The 20056-nt window shown below is 46.6% G+C and overlaps 1 long non-coding RNA gene across 1 annotated transcript in view; it reads left to right on the plus strand.

Moving 5' to 3' along the window:
- The window catches only part of LOC146341935 (uncharacterized), a 34994-nt gene extending 16246 nt beyond the window's left edge, over positions 1-18748 (plus strand). The window contains exon 3 of the long non-coding RNA XR_014783882.1: positions 18401-18748. This is a non-coding gene — a long non-coding RNA (uncharacterized LOC146341935). The remainder of the gene's footprint in view (positions 1-18400) is intronic.
- Positions 18749-20056: the final 1308 nt, after the last annotated feature.

The raw sequence follows: 20056 nt of genomic DNA on the forward strand, positions 1-20056 counted from the left end.
CTATGACGTACTCTTAGGCAAAGTGGCTCTCCTTATATAGCCTCTTCATTGATGGGGGCAACTGGCGCTAGGAGGCAATCTTAGGCTCTCAAAAAGCCACCTTAAGATACACCTTGAGCCACTTCCACCTGCAGGGTAAGAGCCCTGTAGGGTGTCCAGGTGTCCTACTTTACAGAGGACAGCCCTCTACTTGAAGGCATCCTCTATTTGAAGGATTGTGTAGTCCAAATCCAGTTTAAAGATAAAGAACCATACGATGGGTAAACACTCGGGGGCCCATCAACAGGTGGCACCTGAACAGCAGACTGAATTGGTATCACACTGGTCATCTGGTCACAGTCTTCCCGACTATGGTCAGATGTATTGCACTTCTATTTAAATTATAGTTATTTTAAAATTTGCAGCTATACATATATATTAGCATATGCAAACATTATGCAAATTGGCATCCTCTTTTGTTCTCTTTTTTGGTGATGCATTTCATCTTTTTTGGTGATGTGTAAGTGACCACCCTAGAAAGAGGAGGTGGAAACGTATTTGTCCAATCTGTGTGCAGGGGTGAGCTGGAAAGCAGCAGGTTTTTTGTTTGTTTGCTTGTTTGTTTTGAGGGGTGGGTAGATTTGACTGGGGAATTGGTTTAGGAATCAGGATGCTGACGTTACTTTGGGACCAACACTGCCAGCCTGTGTGCTTGGTTCTGTAGACACATAGATGCACACAGGTGGTAGTACCTGGTCATCCTTACCTGGTCTGTGAACAGATGTATTATGCCAACACCATACGTCCTGGAGGGACATAAAAAAATGAGAACCATGAATGCACTAATTGCAGTTAGAACTGAAATAGCTATTGGATGGGGAAAGAAGGCCCTTGTTCAGAGGACCCAATGATAAGAGTTTGGAAAACTCATTATATGAACAAAGTTAGGCATTTGATCAGACTTCATGCAGGATGAAATATAACCAGGACCTACTATGAAAATTACAGTAAGTTTATTACTGTAATTTCTATCACAACATATCCCAGAAATATTCACATTTTGGGTGGAATACTAAGAATTATTTATGTATTTATTCAGATTTATATACCGCTTTCCACAAAACTATCAAAGCAATGAACATAAAATACAACGGCATAAAACCCACCATAAATATAACAATAAAAACAACACAATACAGTTAATCAGCAGTAAAACCACACACTACTATGCACTACAAACACATAGCTACTTGGTTTGTTAAGATCAGATACAAGCTTGTTGAAAATATATATTCTTGTGTATATGTGTATTCTATTTTTTCCTCAGTCTACAATAAATCAATTAGAAACCCAGTGTTCTAAGAACATAATCCAACATATGCTAAGGTCATGATACTTCTCTGTGCATCTGATGAAGTGGCTATAGTACACGAAAGCTTATGCCAAAATAAATTTGTTAGTCTTTAAGATGCCACAAGTCCCTTTGTTGTTTATATTTCCTGTACTTTAAAAAATGACAACAAAGTGTCCAGAGTTCTTTCCTTCAAAGATGAAAAACATTGACCTGTATAAAGGCTGCTTATGGAATGTGTGTGTGTGTGGGGGGGGGGGGGAAAATACAAAAGATGTTTAAAGGACCATCTCTTTCTCATACACACACACACACACACACACACACCTCTTACAGTGACGGTTTTGATCCTTCATTATTAGCAGCCTTATCTATTTTTGGTTTAGGGCCAATGTGGAGGCCTCTTTTGTTGTCTCTCTCCCTACCTCCCCTTCCTTTCTTTGTTTCTTTTCACATGTAGTTCTGCTTTGTCTTTCCAAGAATGAAAACAAAAGATCAAGGCAAGACATCAAAAAAGGAGGGGAAAAAACATGTATTTTTCACACCCTTTCATGTCTCACCAAACCTCCCCCCCCCCACAACGCACACAAGTTTCTCCCTAGACTACAACCCAAGTGAAAACAGCTGTGGGGAGGCAAACAGCAGGCAGCCAGCCATTGTGCATTGCCGGGGGGGGGGGCGGGGTGCAGTTCCAGGAGGTGCTGCAGGCCAGCAATAAAATCGGCCACTCCCAGGTTCATGGGATCAGACGGTACCCAACCTAAATATTAACACACAGCATCACATGGCGCTACAGAGTTTAGCCTGGCTTGAAGCCGAGATCTGCAGACAGAAAAGAGTTTTTTGTGGCCAGAATGTTAAAAGTGGGGCCCTGAGGCATTGGTCCCATGGGGCGGGGGGGGGGGGATTACAAGAGAGGATGAGAGGAAGCCAAGGCCATGTACACAGCCATGACAATATGAGGCTATTTCTGGCCTGTGTACATTTTCATTGAATACATACACTCCAACTGTCCCATTTACCAGAAATATCCCCATTTTTCTTCTTGGTGCCTCTCCCTGGTAAACCACCAGGGCCAGCCCAAGACAATGGGCTGCCTGAAGCAGAGCAGCAAATGGCGCTCCTTACCCACCCAAGTCTCGCCTAGTACCCAAAGCCAGCCAAGTTATTTTGGTACATGAGGCAGAAAATCCCATAAGCACCTCTCCCCATCCCTGGCAGTAGAAATACAATAATAACAAAGTAGTGAACTAACAGTTTGCTGTCCTTTTATGATACCCCAAATCCACTGCCAGAGGTGGTCACCTCATTCTGCCTAATGGCAGGGCAGGGCTGGCCCTGCCATTGTCCCTATTTTAACCCTGCTCTTTTTTGTATTTTTACTGCCAAGGAGGGTGAGAGGTGCTTATGGGGGTTTCTGCCTCAGGCACCAAAATAACTTGGCTTACTTTGGGTTCCCTACGCCATGATGTGTGTGGAAAAGATGCCATTTGCTGCTCTGCTCAGTCAAGCAAATATCTTAGGCCAGCCCTGCTCTTGGGGGTTTCTTGTTAAAATTCTGCTAGTGGGAGTAGCTGGAGATTCTACTCATTCTTCAGATTATCATAGTCTTTAGCCTTATCAGATCCAGGATTGACTTTTAACTACAACTAGCCCTTTTCTGATTTCTAACAATCTTCATAGACTCATTGCATTAGAAGGAACCATACTGTGTCCAATTCTGGGCACCACACTTTAAGAAGAATGCAGACAACCTGGAAAAGGTTCAGAGGAGGGCAACAAAGATGATAATGGGACTGGAAACAAAGCCTTATAAGGAGAGACTGAAAAAACTGGGCATGCTTAGCCTTCAGAAGAGAAGACTGAGGGAAGATATGATAGCGTTCTTCAAGTACTTGAAAGGTTGTCACAGAGAGGAAGGCCAGGATGTCTTCTCGATCATCCGAGAGCGCAGGACATGGAATAATGGGCTCGAGTTACAGGAAGCCAGATTCCAGGTGAACATCAGGAAAAACTTCCTGGCTGTTAGAGCAATACAATAATGGAACTGATTACCTAGGGAGGTGGTGGGCTCTCCCGCACTGGAGGCATTCAAAATGAAGCTGGACAGCCATTTGTCAGGGATGCTCTGACTTGGATTCCTGCATTGAGCAGGGGGTTGGACTCGATGGCCTTGTAGGCCCCTTCCAACCCTACTATTCTATGATTCTATGATTCTATGAGGTCATCTAGTCCTCAGTGCAAGATGCATCTACCAAATCCTTGACAGATAGCTGTTCAATCTCTACTTAAGTGCCTCCAGCGAATGAGAACCCACTCCCTCCTGAGGCAGTCTGTCCCACTGGTGAATAGCAATTACTGTTAGGAAGTTTCTCTTAATGTTTAAGCAAAATCTGCTTCCCTGCCATTTCCCCCTGTTGCTCCTAGTACTCCCTCTGGAGCAACACAGGACAAGTCTGTTCCACCTTCTGCATCACAGCCCTTCACATATTTGAAGGCAGCTTTCATGTCTCCCTTTAACCTTCTCATCTCCATGCTAAACGTAACTAGTTCCTTCAACCTTTCCTCACAGGATTTGGTTTCCAGTTCTCCCTTCACCTTCCTGGTTTGTCTTCTCTGGACATGCTGCAGTTTGTCAATGTCCTTCTTAAAATGTGGTGCCCAGGAAACCAGGAAACGATCAGTGATTGGGGGAAAGGGGAAGAGGGTGTGGCTATTTGGGGAACCCTGGTTGTTCTAATTGGGAGCCCAGGAGGGCTGGATCCCCCCCCCCAGTTCTGCACCTCTAGATTAATGGAACCAGTAGGACCACTGCAGATCACCGTCAGGGCTCTGGCAAATCTCTCCCGTGTTAGGCAAATTACAGGTAAATGGCCCACAATGACTAGGATGCAGTTGGAGACGCAACATTAGAGCCATTTTGGCAATAGAGAATGCCTTTCTCACCACACCACTCTCTGCCATTCCTCAGCTGAGGTGGCAAGGTATCTCTGCTTAAAAAAACCCACAAAATCAATAGATTGTGAAGTCAAAATGCAGTTTCAGGCAGACTGAGAAAGACACAGAGAGCCAGTTTTTGGACTCTGTTGAACAGCGTTTTGGAGTGCTACTGGCTGTCTCGCAAGAGATCTAATGCAGCAGAAGGAGACATATTAGGAATATAAGAACATAGGAAGCTGCCCTTATACCAAGTCAGACCATTGGCCCATCTAGCCCAGTATTGTTGGCACTGACTGGCAGCGGCTCTCCAGGGTTTCAGACAGGAATGCTTCTGGACCTACCTGGAGGTGATGGGGATTGGACCTCGGACCTTCTGCATGCAAAGCAGGTGCACTACCACTGAGCTATGGCCTGTTCGAGTATTTCAACTGTGTTTTCCACCTATGTCCCACCTATGTATGTGTAAATATATACAAATATTTCAGAATACCAATAATAAGCCTCTGGTGACCTCCTTGCTAAGGAAGCCAAATCTGGGTAAGCACTGCAGACCTACCCTGGGTAAGTGCTGCACCCCTGAGACATTTCGCCATTCACAGAAGTGGGATACACATAACAGGGAATAATAACAGGCTTGGAGGATGGCAACAAGGGAGAGGGCCTTCTCGGTGGTGGCCCCCCAATTGTGGAATGATCTCTCCAGCAAGGCCCACCTGGTGCCAACATTGTGATCTTTTCTGTACCAGGTTAAAACTGCCCTCAGGCATTTGGCAGCATATAATGAATTTTTAATCAGGTCCTGAATTGTCTTTGGTTGATTGTTTAAAACTTGTTTTTAGATATATGTTATCTGTGTGCTATCTATTTATACATTTTATGTAAATGGTTTTGCACTTTGTATAATGTATTTTTAATTAATTTATTTTTTTGTGAACTGCCCAGAGAGCTTCGGCTATGGGGTGGTATAGAAATATAATAAATGAAGGAATGAATAATGCAGGACTACCTTACAGAGTTGTTGTACATTTCTATCTCTCCCTCCCCACCCTCCACACACTTGTATACAGTGGCGTAGCAGAACATTTTGAAGTGCAAGCACTCATCATAATGCACCCCATACCCATGTCCCCAGAGAGAGTCCTAAAATAACAACAAACCAGTTCTAGCAGGTTTTATCTCCATCAGGAGCAGCTCTTTTGTAAAGCTCATGGGTCTTAATTGCCCATTGAAGCCCAACTGCCCCAAAATACTTTGCATTACAGCTGAGAACAATGTATCTTTGCTGGGAAAGTTCATTTCCCCTCAGCTACTGTGAGGATTGCAGCTAAGCTCAGAGTCAACAGGGAAGCCTGAGGGGGGTGGCGGATGACATCATGGTGCCTGCTAATCAAAATCCTAGTGCTTCGACCCTGTGGGCCCTGACTCCACTACACCATGGCCTGTGTAAATACTAAATGTTATGAAAGCTATACTGCTTTGAAAAGGGGCCAACCTGTTCCACTTCAGCCTATGCCTTTTACAAATGCATCCTTCCAAGGAGCTCACGGTGGCCTACGTAGTCCTCTCCCCCAGCCCTTGAATCATCACAACAACCCCATCAGGTAGGTTAAGATGAGGAACAGTGACTGGTGCCGGGTCACCCAGTCAGTTCTGTCGTAGACAAGGCAGGCACTGAAGCTGGCTCTCTCCAGTCTAAGTCCAGCACGCTATCTGCCCCGCCACCTGAGTGCGAGAAATTTTGCCCACGTGCGCAGCAGCGATTCTTGCTCCGTGATGCACAGTGACAAAATGTGTACATATAAAGCAGTGAATATCTGCAAATGAGCAACGGAATGACCTCTCCCCCAACCAGGAAGTGAGCTTCAGTTACCACCACCAAAGGCAGGTTTTAGTATAGGGGTGTTGAAACTCAGGCCTGTGGGCCAAATCCGGCCTGTCTGGGATCCCACTCTGGGCTTCAGGGTTCCCCAGATGGTCACACACCCTTCCTCCGACTGCCGATTGTTGGTGATGTCCAGGATATTGCATATCTTTTTCCCCCATTCTAAAAGGTTGGAATGCCTCTCCTGTTGTTGTTCAGTCGTTAAGTCATGTCCGAGTCTTCATGACCCCATGGACCATAGCACACCAGGCCTTCCTGCCCTCCACTCTCTCCCGGAGCATGCTCAAGTTCATATTCATTGCACCGGTGATGCTATCTAGCCATCTCATCCTCTGCCGTCCCCTTCTCCTTTTGCCTTCAGTCTTTCCCAGCATCAGGGTCTTTTCCAGTGACTTTTCTCTTCGCATTAGGTGGCCAAAATATTTGAGCTTCAGTTTCAGTATCTGTCCTTCCAAAGAGCACTCAGGGTTGATTTCCTTTAGGATGGATTGATTTGACCTCCTTGCAGTCCAGGGCACTCGTAAGAGTCTTCTCCAGCACCACAGTTCGAAAGCATCAATTCTTCGGCGCTCAGCCTTCCTTATAGTCCAGCTCTCACAGCCATACATTACTACTCGGAAAATCATAGCTTTGATTATATGGACCTTTGTCAGCGAGGTGATGTCTCTGCTTCTTACTATGCTGTCTAGGTGTGCCATAGCTTTCCTCCCAAGGAGCAAGCGTCTTTTAATTTCATGGCTACAGTCACCGTCTGTGGTGATCTTGGAGCCCAAGAAAATAAAATCTGTCACTGCTTCCATTTCTTCCCCTTCTATATGCCAAGGAGTGATGGGGCCAGATGCCATGATCTTAGTTTTTTTAATGTTGAGTTTCAAACCAGCTTTTGCACTCTCCTCTTTCACCCTCAACAAGAGGCTCTTGAGATTCTCTTCGCTTTCTGCCATTAGGGTGGTATCATCTGCATATCGGAGGTTGTTGATAATTCTCCCAGCAATCTTAATTCTGACCTGTAATTCATCCTTCATACTAAAATATGCTGATATTTGGGATATTTTTGGTAATTTGGCCCTAACCTCTTTTACTTTTGGCCCCACACTCCACTGGAATGTGCCTCCAAGGACTTCTCTGAAATGGAATTCAGCCCCCGGGGGTTTGTAGACATTTTGGAGTCGACTTAAGATCCTACAGACTCCTTGTGCAGCCTTGGCCATCACAGACACACACACACACACACACACACACACGCTTCATTTGTAAAAATAGGAAGAATAGTGGCCTACCTTCCAGGGGCGTCGCATGATGGGGAAGTCAGTGAAAAGACACATCACACATTGAAACACGGTGTAATAATAACCATATCTATCAAATGGTGTGAGAAAGGGCCTGGGGTTGAGGCGTTCAGATGGGGAAGGCAGGGCACAGGCAGCCAGGGATGAGGAGGGCCAGGTCTGTTCCCCAGAGGGAGAGCTGGAAGAGGCCGCTCTGGACACACATCTTGGCAAGGGAAGAAAGGGTCTGTAGAGGGGGTTGGGAAGCAAACTCCCCTCGAGGGTTTTCCTGCCAAAGGGCGGTGACTTTTTTGTTTTCCTTTTCGTTTTCAAAGCGAACTCCCCTCCAACATTCCTAAAAGCCTAGACAGATCATGTCCTGGAAAGCAAGAATTGGGAACTGTATGGGATTATGGGCCAAACTAGACATTATACCATTTGCATGAATGGGTGTTTTATTTTAAGGTGTAAATTGCATGCATAGATGGGCCCAATCCAGATTCTGGACCTTGGTGTGGTGTATAGGGCAATTTTAACCCTTTGTCCCCTGCTGCGGCCCTGATCAGGAACCGGAGGCTCACACCTCCTATTTGCATCAGGAATAAAGCTCCCACTAGTAGCAATGGGAGTTTTCTTCTTCATACAGATAGCGGGCATGGGGGCAAGGGTGGGGGTGGGGAGATCTAGATCCGGACCGCAGCAGGCAGCAAAGGGTTAAAGCCCTCTACCTTCCCTGCTAGGGTCTTGATCCAGATTAAGTGGGGGGGGGATGTCTCCAACTTACACTTTAAAAATCATTAATGCAATAGCTAATGCTAATGTTTAGCTTGCCTCTGTGAAGCTCATGACAAAGGGTACAATGAAGATGTACACAGGCAACCAGTGGAGGCTGGTGGCTCCGATGTCAACGGAGCGTTTCATCCGCTCCGGGTTTCAGTCAGAACCAGTCAGAACTCTAAAGCAGCTATCTTGACTGGTTCTGACTGAAATCCGGAGCAGATTCACTGCCCCACTGACATTGGAGCCACCAGCCTCCACTGCATGCAGCAGAATGAGGTGGTTGAGCCCTGAAGTGGTAGAATGGACTTCACCACTTCAGAATGCAGATGAGGAACGATAGCTTTTCTTTTTTTAACACTACCCATATTTTTTTCGAACTAGAAAACCAGTACAAGGGAAAAGGACTACGCTTCAGCTTCACCTTTCTCTGCGATAGGTTAGTTTTCCATTTATATCTGTCTATTGCACACACACATAGAGGCTGAAGTATTAAAAAAAATGCACCCCCATCTGCAGTCTGAAATGGCACAGGCTACCAGCGGCTACTAGTCATGGAGGCTGTATACGACTTCTAGTGTTGGAGGCAGCATGCCTGCAAATGCCAGCTCATTTATTCTATTTTATCCCAGTTCACTGGTGAACACGAGCAAGGGTGCTATTGTGCTCATGCCCTGCTTGTGGGCTTCCCATTGGGGCATGTGGTTGGCCACTGTGGCAACCGAAAGCTAGACTGTACACGGGCATCTCTACACCAGCCTAAAACCCTGCATTTAAAGCGGGGCTTTCTGCTTCCGTTTTAAATGCAGGATCACAACGACTCCCCTTTTCACCCACGTCCTTTTCCCCCTCCCTTTCCCCATGCCTTCTCTCCATATCTGAGTCTTCCATTATCTTTCATTGACCTCGCTCCTCTTCTTGCCGCTTTTCCTCTTTTCATGGAGGGAACTGAAGCCGAATACAACAGGGGTAATTCGATAGCTCATTATCTGTGATCTACTTAAAAACAGAACAAAGGGCATTTAGCGCAGGAGATGCCTTGAATGATCATGGCATCATGTAAAGAGCCTGCAAACATCCGTGAAGGAGCAATCTCAATTGCAGGATAAAAGCTCAGTGTGAAGGAGGCCTTGGTCTGATCCAGCACAGCTCATCTTATGTGCTGAGTCCCTTCCATCACTTCATTCTGCTGCATTTATAGAACTGACCATAGATGCTAATATTCACCATTATGGCTGGGAAATAGAGCGAAAGAGATGACATGGAAAATACATGAGTAGGATCTCCTTTATGTTAAGTGTCAATATCTGCTTTTGTGTGTTGTATATATGTGTGTGTTGTGTGTTGTGTGTGTGATTTGGATCGAGCCTGAGACATTGGAGAGGGGGATTTAATCCTTTCTCCCCATGCTTTTGAAATCCCCCAACTCAAAAGGATTTATTTATATATGTAAATTGCCCCATCAGGGAAACTCTTCTGTTCCAAAACAAAGCTTCCAATCCAAATCCCCTGACATTAACACTTCAAAAATCACTGAAGATCCTGTTCGCAGATCAGCCCTGTCCCATTTGTTTTGGCACACAGAGTTTTTGGCTGAATCTACACATAGCAGTTATACCATTATCATACCGTTACCATAACCATTGGTGCCCACTGGTGTCATGTGTACCAATAGTTATGATAACGGTATGATAATGGTATAACTGCTATGTATAGATTCAGCCTTCTTTTTCACAGCCCCCAGGTTCCTTTGTTCAGGCAACAGTTGGTTTCGGAGCACAAAAGGAATCGGTTCAGTAAGGCTTCTTACTTGCTTTTCAAGAATCTGAATTCAAAGCCTCGCTTGATGAATTGCATGGATGGATTAATTATGGCTTGCAATCCTTATAGGTACGGTATTTGTAATCACACAAGCAACTCAAAGACCAATGCATTACTCACCAATCATTTGTTAGGCAACAAATACGTAACATAAAAACTAGCGATGACCGACATCAGCGGATTCAGCATAGCCAGCAACTAAGAGAAACATAACTGCAGGAGCCAAGCATTGTTTCTCCGGCCCAATAAAATGGGTGGGCAACTCTAGGTGGTCGGGCGGTCACTTTGTCCCCCCATGAACCCCCCTACCATGTCCTGCACGCCCGCTGCCACTGCAGTACTATGGAGCACTGGAAAGGCCAAATTTAGCCTGTTCTCCGACGCAATCTGGCCTTTTTTATTGCTCCGTAGCAGTTTGCCACAGAATACAGCAGCAAACCACAGATTTTGGGGGCGCTGTGAGTTTTGCTGCCACGGCAGCAGTGTGGGAGCCTCATGAAGGCTGCAGGTTGTGTGTCACACGCTCCTGCAATAAGAACTTGTAACACAGATCAGTGTCCCTGTTTAGTAGTGTTTGCCTCTCCTTCCTGCTGGTCGTGAGCTGCCAATTCCTGCTGGTTCCACCTGCTTTGCACCTTGGATAGCTCCTTTAGAGTTCTGACTGGTTCTGGCTGAAACCCGGAGGGCATTTATCACCCCGCTGACATTGGAGGTCATTTATCGCCCCGCTGACATCAGAGCCACCAGCCTCCACTGGCTATTGGAGGGTTGTTTCCCCCTCCAACAAGCTATACCAGGTTTGGACCAAATGATAAGCCATGCCCAGGTGGGTGATAAGGTAAATTACATCCCACATGCTCCAGCACACGCTGAGGATTAAACAAGCCATGGTGGCCTGTTTAACCCTTGGTGATCATGCGAACCAGGTCATTCTGTCCCAGTATCACCTCCATCTCTTGCCCAAATGCAATTTTGACCTGCAACACTCCATGCTATATGAATTCTCAATATGGTTACAATCTCTTGCTTCTCCCTTTCGGCCCATTCCTGAGGTTCCAACTGAAGGCAAATATGAAAGTCCAGAGGTTTTTGTTCATGACCAAAGGAGCACAAGGTGTGTATGTGTGATTGCCTTCATCGTGGGGGGAACTCAGCTGCATATCCCTTTGCCACACAGGATGGAACATTAGGACACATTTAGCAATGCAAACACGAGCGTGTTTATTTGGACAATGGGTCTGGATTATTCCACTGACCTAATGTCACCTGCACAGCCTCTCCTCTTTTCTCCATCCTTAAATATCTCAGAGATTCTTAATTTCTTGCGAGAAAGCTTAAGCCATGATAGAGCTAAGGAAAGTCTAGGGACACATACTCTTACACTAGTTGGGATTTGTGCCTTATTCACATGTACACTTGATGGGAGGAGAAAGGCATTGCCCAAAGAGAGCACAAAGGAGGACACAGATTTAGACAGCATTTGCATATCCTAATCCAACCTTTCCCACCTGGTGCCCTCCAGATGTGTTGGACTACAGTTGTGTAGGTGGCAGTTGTAGTCCAACACATCTGGAGGGCACCAGGTTGGGGAAGGGTGTGTTGATCCATGACCGGGTTCGCACAATGAAACCCGGTTCGCACGATGTTTGAGAGCGAGCAGGAGCGAGCGAGCAAGCGTGCTAGTTCCTGCCTTCTAGCCCATTTCTGTTGCACTAAACAGCTCAGGAATGCTACATCCTTGAAGTATTCATGATTTCAAAACCCAGAACTCTGGCGTGTTGGGGAAGAAATGACTGAGAATTATAACCCAAGAAGAAACCATAGGTTCTCCCTCATTTATGATTGTTTCGTTGAGTTGTTTCATCCTGTGAACCAGGTTTATATGTAGAGAAGCAAATTTAGAAATGATTGCTCAAATTGAAATTAAAATACAATACATCTCGCCCTAGTGGGGGAGACTGGGACCAGGTGAGTGGTGTGCTGGCTGTTCCATGTGTTGCCCGGGTTCTTAGGGTTCTTTTTCTTTAAACTGGACTTGGACCAGGCAATCTTTCAACTAGAGGACTGTCCTCAGTAAAGTAGAACACATGGCCACCCTATGAAACACCTCCCCCCCCCCGTGGGCCGCCCCTGGAGATGCATAAGGCGCACCCAACAACTTCCTGTTGAAAGAAGCCCTCGCCTCTCTCCTGCCTGGGGTCTTCAATGCAGCGGAGGCTGGTGCCTCCGATTCCAGTGCGGCTGTGAATCCATTCCGGGTTTCAGTCAGAACCAGCCAGAACTCTAAAGGAGCTATCCAAAGTGCTGGACCTTATCGCCAAAATGGGTTCCGCATCTTGGATAGCTCCTTTAGAGTTCTGCTTGGTTGTTCTGACTGAAGCCCAGAATGGATCCACAGCCCCACCGAAATCAGAGCCACCAGCCTCCACTACTTCAACCTGAAACCAACAATGGCCAAGCAAACTGTGTGCTGGCTCACATCCATCCATGGGCCTCAGCAGGTACCCAGCGATGCCAGCCTCTGTTGCTTGCCCTGTGTAACCTCCTCAAGGCAGGGACCCCCCTCCCTCTTCCTTTGCTTATGCCAGGCCCGCACAATTTGTGGCCATGTATGGTAGCCAACTTCAGGATGCAAGGCACCATATGGTTTTTCTACCTGCTTGAGCCAGCCAAAATAGGGAAGCTGCTGAGCGCCCAGTTGGCAGGCCACGATACACGGGGCCACTGTCAGCACCCAGCAACCTTAAGCAGCTTCTGGAGCCCGTGCCCCTGAGCAATGACGCCTGTCCCAGGCCCTCCGCAGCAGTGGGCATCTGCACGCTGCCATTTAAAAATCTCCCACAATGCCCTGGAACACCCAACAGTGGACCACGGGAGGGGCAGCAGCGGGAACAGCTCCAGGGCTTTTTCCAGAACAGGAGCGATGACATCATCTGCCAGAGCCTCTGGGTAACTGATGGACCTTCCTCCTCTTGGAAGTGAATGAAGTGACAACAAGGCTTTCCAGCTTTCCAGTTGTTTGTGACGGTTTAGCATAAAGAAAGTAGTCAGAGGGCGAGGAAAATAATCAAGCCGAGCTGGAAAGTCCTTTCAGTTTCTTTGACGGGTTTCCTGCTTCACCTGAGCAGTTTAAGGGGTAACACTTCTTTCCAAGATGGTGTTTATGTCTAATGAAAAGCTAAAGATTGGTGTTCAGCTGGCTGAAGAAATTTTAAGGCTCAATGCATTTTACAGATTGAACCTAGGCAGTCTGAAGTAAGTGGCCTTGAGTTCAACGGAGTGTACTCCAAGGTAACTATGCATACGATTGCACTCATGCCCCATAAACTTAATTGTGAGATTTTATTAGTGGTTTCTTTGTTTGTTTGCTTGTTTTGGGTGTCTGTTTTATGATGGAGCTTTTAACTAAAGTTTTAGCTCCTTTGACTATAAATAATAGAAAAGCGCTCTCTCTCTCTCTCTCTGTGTGTGTGTGTGTGTGTGTGTGTATACACACAGACACACACAGTGAGACAGATACACACACATACAGACACACAAATATTTATACATACTCATACATAACACACACACACACCCTTGGTGGGGGGTGTAACTATGGATTATCCTTGGGGATGTGGCTATGGAGGCTGTCATTACAAGCTCCCACACTTCAAGTTTAACCACTACATCACTGGCATCCAATTAACTGTAGCAATGTCTGGCATTCCAAGGCATTAGGGGCAATTTAAAATGGTGTCTGCTTGGCTCCCATCAAAAGGGCACCACCAGGCAAGTGGCGGAATGCCCTGTAACGTCTGCTGGGAGTGGGGAGATGGGGAAATTAGCGGAAACCTTGCCCAGCAGACCCTCTTAAGCCTTGCAGCACACAACTGCATCTGCCCACACTTTGGGAGAGTCCTGTGGTAAGCTTCTTAGCAGCTACCATGTGAAATCTTGTCACTTGAATACACCCAAAGAAGAACCCCGTGTCCAAGCGAACCCCGTGCTGCCCGCTCAGTTTGTCCCTCTGGGGCACCTTCGCTAAGACTTGCTCCAACTCCCACGAGCCCTTGCACCTCCTTGCGCAACAGGCATGCCACATTCCTTCTCTCTGCCCCTTGACCTTGTACGCTTGCCGGCCCCCACATCTTGTTCTGGCCTGCCCCTCCTCCCCCAGACTCTCAAACATTGCACACCTGTGCTAGATTCCTCCCCAGGAATGTACCTGCTGTTTGACTTTCCCACTGGGGACAACAGTTTCAGATGGGCCCGCAGGAAGGTGGTCATCCTTTTGGGGGCAAACAGGGTGACCCCTGCTTGCCCCCCCCATAATTCAGAGCTCTCTCAAACACCCCCATGCAGTATTTTACAAAACGCAGGACAGCGGGTTGCACAGAAGGAAGGTTTGAAAGACTAGATTTATAAGGATTTCCCAGGGAGCGTTTATGGCCTAATTTCTGAGAGCCACAATGGCTGAGGCTAAGACTCCTCTGCAATCTTACAAGGGAGAAAGCACCCTTGAACTCAGGGGGATTTACTTCTGAGTAAATATGTACAGAATCAGGAAAGGGTATAGCAGTAGTGCACACATTTTGCATGCAGAAGGTGCCAGGTTCAATCTCTCCTTGATCTTGAGTAACAGGCAAGCCCAGTGTCGAAGCCTGGGATGAGGGGGAAATGGAGCCTAGAGCCCTAGGGGGTCCAACTGGGGCTGACACTCTCATCCCTTTTAAAACATTTTTTTAACAGCTTTTTCCAGTCCATGTACATTCTGGGGTAATAAAGATGGCTATTGGCCATGCTGTCCAAGAATGATGGGTGTTGCAGTCCAACACATCTGGAGAGCACCTCTGGCTGGGACATACAAAGTACTTTGAAGACAGATGTTTATTATTATTATTCCGAGGCATCAGGTATGGATGGATCAGCAACAGACTAGACGCTGGGGAAGCTTTTCTGTACAAGTTTCCAGGGAATACTTGAACCGTGACCTGGAGAAATGTTTTCTTCCCACATTCCCTTCCAGAGAACCCAGGAGTTTTAGCTCCCTTTTGCACCGACCTCTTCAGCCACGTCACCTCCCAATGTACTCAGGAGTCCTGGCTCCCATGTTTTAGCCAGGTGATGTACATGTAAACTTCTGGTTAGTTGTTGTGATTTTTTGTAATTTTTTTGTGAATGTTTACAATTTTTTGTGAATGTTTATAATTTTTTGTGAATGTTCATAATTGTTTGTGAATTTCACTATTAGGTTTTGATTCTTATAAAGATTTTTAGCATTATAATGGATTATATTACACTTCTTTTGGTCCATTTCATCTGGCTAGCAATCCCAAGTCTTAGCTCCTTTCTCCTCAGACCCCCAGGGAACCCAGGAGTCCTAGCTCCTGGTGTAATGCACAGTCACATTCAAGGTGGGGTTGGGGTCAAAAGCTCGGTCCCTTCTCCTCCAGAGCACCTTCTGGCTTGCTGCATCTTTCCGCTCTGCTCATTCTCAGGTTAACCAGGTGGACTATAAACGGGATTCATTGGTGGTTCCTGGCACCTTTGGAGCATGGAAATTTCCCTTCCAGAAGGACCTTTCTTTCAAACATGTCTTGGAGACACCCCAATTTTTTAGTCAGGGAGCGGTGGTATTTTAAGCAAGATAAACTCCCAAGAGCAGCAACAAAAACAGGAACAGAAAAGCCGCTGGGAGGAATAAAGCGGCAAGAACCAACAACCAGCTGGATTTCAGTTCCCTTGAGCAGATGACTTCACTACAGTAAGATGTGCAAAATCAGAGTTGACTCTCTCCAGAGAAACAGAAATGGAACAAATGGGAGGTGGTAATTGAGAAGTGGAGCAAAATAGCGCTGGGAACAATAGAGGTGATGGCTATAGCATGAGGGACAAGAAGCTGAAATTAGCAAAGAATTAAGATGCTTCTTTGTGCCATGCTTTAAGGTTAAGGCATCTGTCATGCTAAAGACTGAACTAAGGCATTTTGATCAAGGTCTGTTGGTGAGGCCTTAAATCTGGCTAATTGTAAGAACTTACAGCCAGCAGCACTTTGAATTCTAATTAAGTTCAACACAATATAAATGTAATATTATTTATTACTTTTATATCTCACCTTTCTCCAAGGAGCTCAAGGTGGCATATATGGTTCATCGTCCCCCTTCACTTTATCTAACAACAACCCTACGGGGTAGGCTAGGCTGAGTCAGGGTGAATGGGCTAAGAATGGGTGTTGAACCTCTTTCAGCCTGAGGGCCAAATTCCATTTCAGAGCAGCTCTCAGGGGCCGCATTCCAGTGGTCTGTGGGGCTGAAGGCAAAAAGGGAGGGACCAAAAATACAAAACAGAGCAGCAGATTGTAGCTGAAAGCTCTTACTGCCAGCATCCAAGCCTTAGGAGAGGCATTTCAACCTTTTAGAATGGGGAAAAAACTGCACAAAAACCAGGAAGCCACCAAAAGATTGATGGTTGAGGGAAAGGGGTAGAGCCAGGGAAAGGGGGCGTGGCCATCTGGGGAATGCCGAGGGCCAGACTTGGATCCCAGGAGGACTGATGTGGCCCCTGGGCAGGAGGACTCTGACCCCTGGTCTAAGAGGTCACCCAGTAAGCTTCATGGCTGAGGGGGGACTTGAACTTGGGTGGCCCCAATCCTAGCCTGACACTGTAACCACTATACCACACTGGTGCGCCAATTCCTCAAGAGCGTTGGGAGCCACATCCCTCCCAATGCTACCGAGGAGGCAACCAGCTGGTTGGTGGCTTGACAACTGTGCAGGGCATTGCGGGCTGCGAGAGTCCCACTATGGTGTGAGGAATGTGCGTTCCTTCCTATCCCAATAACTCCTAGCTCCAGTTGCTTTCCCACATCCCTGACCTTCAACAGAGCCCCGAGACTGACTACACCTAATTGCAGGCCATTGGCAGTCTAATCAGTTTCCAGGCAGGCAGGCAGGCAGGCAGGCAAGTAATGTGGGGAATATTAATGTATATGTTGGTTTTGTATTTTAAATCGACATAAACAGGCATGGAAATGCACGAGGAGGAAGTCAATTCTTTAACAGTGGGGGACTGGTGAGAGGGAAAAGTAGCCCCTTTGGCCCCCAAGCCAGAGAAAGTTAATGTTGTTTATCCCCCACTGGAATTATTGGGACACGTTACATATGAAGCTGCCTCATACTGAGTCAGTCCATCAAATCCAGTGCTGTCTACGTTGGTTGGTGGTGGCTCTCCAGAGTCTCATGTGGAGGTCTGTCCTATCCTATTTCCTGAGATCCTTTTGTTGTGGTGGTGGTAGATGCCAGGAACTGAACCTGGGGCCCACCTCATGCAAGGCATGTCCTTGATATTTTTTATTGTAAAATTTCAACAAAACAAAACAAAAAAAGCGGGGGGGGGGAGACTGCTAAGCTATGCCCCCTCCTCCGTGACTCATTCCAAAGCACCACTGAGTTCAATAGTGCTTAAATAGAATACATTTACTGGATCGGGGCTCTATGTTTCTTGTTTTGTGGGATTGACAGAGGCCCTGTCCCAAAGCATTGTCACCTCTGAAATGCTCCGGTGCCCCTTAATTCAGACCCCACTTCTCCTTGCTTGCAATGAAATGCACTATGTGCCGTAACATTTGTGTATGGGTTCATTTGTTTGAAACATTTGTGTTCTGCTTTCGGCATTTGTGTTCTGCTTTCGGCAAACCGGTAAGAAAAGGGCTTAAATGTAGGAGACCCATCAATTAAACACAAATCTGTGAGGCCAGCAGCAGCGAAAGGAATGCACCAGTCAACTCCAAGTCTCCTTGAAAAAGAAAGGTCCTGACCCACCTTTGAAAAGACAGTTGGGAGGGGGGGCTCCGTACAAACAGCTCAGGGGGACAGCCTTCCGAAGTAGTGGGGCCACAATGGAAAGGTCCTGCTTCTAATGGGGGCCAATCTATGTGAGATGGAATTCAAAGCAGGGCCTGCCTTGCAGACAGGGTTGCTAGAGAACATTCATATTGCGGCACCAGGTGTCCTACTGTGCAAAGGACAGTCCTCTGCTTTGGAGAGTTGGCAGAGGACAGTGCTCTATTTGAAGTCGTCTCAGTTTGACACACTGCCCGGTCCAAGTCTGGTTTAAAGTCAAAGGACCATAAGGAGCCGAAGAGGTGAGGGCCTTGAAGTTGCCCATCAACAGCTAGCACCTGGAGGACCAAGCAGGCACACAGGTGACCTATAGTCAGTCTTCTTCACCATGGTGGCATACATTGTATTTCTAGTTAAATAACAGTTATTTCTACATCTGCAGGGATATGGGCAAATTTACATGCAAATGTTATGCAAATTGGTCTCCCCTTTTGTCCTTTTGTTGCTGTTTGGTGATGCATAATTGGCCATTCTAATTCATATATATTTCAATTTGCAGTGGGAGACAAGGCAGCCAGGACTTCTCCAGCTGTGTATGCCAGATAGCAAGAAGGCAGTGGACAGAGGGGGAGGCAGGACACAGGCAGGAGGAACAGAGGAAGGTGCCTCATATGGACTCAGACTATTGGGCCATCTAGTTCAGTACTGTCTACACTGGACTGGCAGTAGCAGCTCTCCAGGATTTTCCTGCCATATCTTGAGAGGCCGAGGACTGAACCTGGGATCTTTCACCTCTGGTGCAGTTACGTATTTATTTGCAACATTTCTATACTGCTCCACAGTGGAGTGGTGAAAATAAAAGATATGAAGAGAAGATAAAAGAATAAAATTCCATGTTAAAACATTATTATTATTATTATTATTATTATTATTATTAATCAGAATTCCAATAAAAACCATGGTTGGTCAGTCAAGGAAGGCTTCCTGAAATAAAGATGTTTTCAGGAGGTATCAGAAACAACACAGTATTGGTGCCTGTCTGACCTCCAGAGGCAGGGGATTCCACAGATAGGGGGCCACCATACTGAAGGCTCTTCTCCAGGTGAATCAGTCGGGACTTAGGTCCATGGGGGACTGTCAGGAGCGAGCCCTCTGATGACCTCAGGGACCGGGCCAGTTGATAACGGAGAAGGCACTCTCTCAGCTATCCTGGTCCCCAGTTGTTTAGGGCTTTATGGAGTTAGATGAATTTAGACTCTGGACTGAATGATCTTACACTGCCCTCACCATCACCACCCTGGTCTTTAGCTAGTAATGTCTATTACTTCATTTTGTTCAAAATGTGTAAAGCTTGCCCTGCTGCATTTCGGGGCACCCTTGTTCATTCTGCTGAGTAAGGCCCTGTACCTCTGCCCCAAAGCTCTGCTCTGATGGTGCCAATGCCTTTAGCATGAAAAGCACATACTCTACTTCTACTTCTATGGACTGTCCACTGAGGCTGTTGTGTGATTTTTCTTCTGGCACATCTTGAATTTAGGTATATGAATGTTCTCAGGCTTTGAGAACAGCCCTCTTTGTATATCTTAACTGCTGGGAGAGCTCATATGGCCTAGATGCTGCTGTGCCATAAAATCTAATTTATCTACTTACCAACCCAAGTGACCTTCCTTGTAAAAATTAGAGCTGCCTTTCCTACAACACAATCTTTCCAAGTATAAGAGCAGAGTGAGGAGAGCTTCCCTCCGTCTTTCTCCTTGTCTGCTCCATTCTTTCTTTTCTTCGCCTCTAAATCTGTGTCGACTGAGCATTCCCAGACAGTGACCTCTGGCACTTAAACACTGCAGGCGGGGGTGGTGGTTGGGTGGAGATCCCATGTTTATGCACCCAGCCAACCACCCCTCCAACCACACTTTGCCATCTGTGTTTGCTGTGAAGCCCCCCACTCCGGTAATGACCACTCTTCCGTGCTATGCACACGCATGGCGCACCAAGGCCCTTTGGAGCGAGTCCCCGTGTAGCTGCCCCAATGTCAGAATAGTTCACGGTCCATGAATGTTGATGTGTTTCTCAAGAGCCAAGAGAAAGCAAGAAAAGCCTGTGTGTGTGTTGGCCCCAAAATCAGTAGGGGGGAGGTCATGGTTGTTGGGGGTGGGTGGGGTACAAACTGTGCCGGGATGCTTGACAGGTCAGCAAATACCGAAAAGGCCCAAAGGGA

This window comes from Heloderma suspectum, chromosome 6 (genome assembly GCF_057233095.1).
Source record: "Heloderma suspectum isolate Gila_16-S chromosome 6, 16-S_ref, whole genome shotgun sequence".
In the NCBI taxonomy this organism is placed as follows: domain Eukaryota; kingdom Metazoa; phylum Chordata; class Lepidosauria; order Squamata; family Helodermatidae; genus Heloderma; species Heloderma suspectum.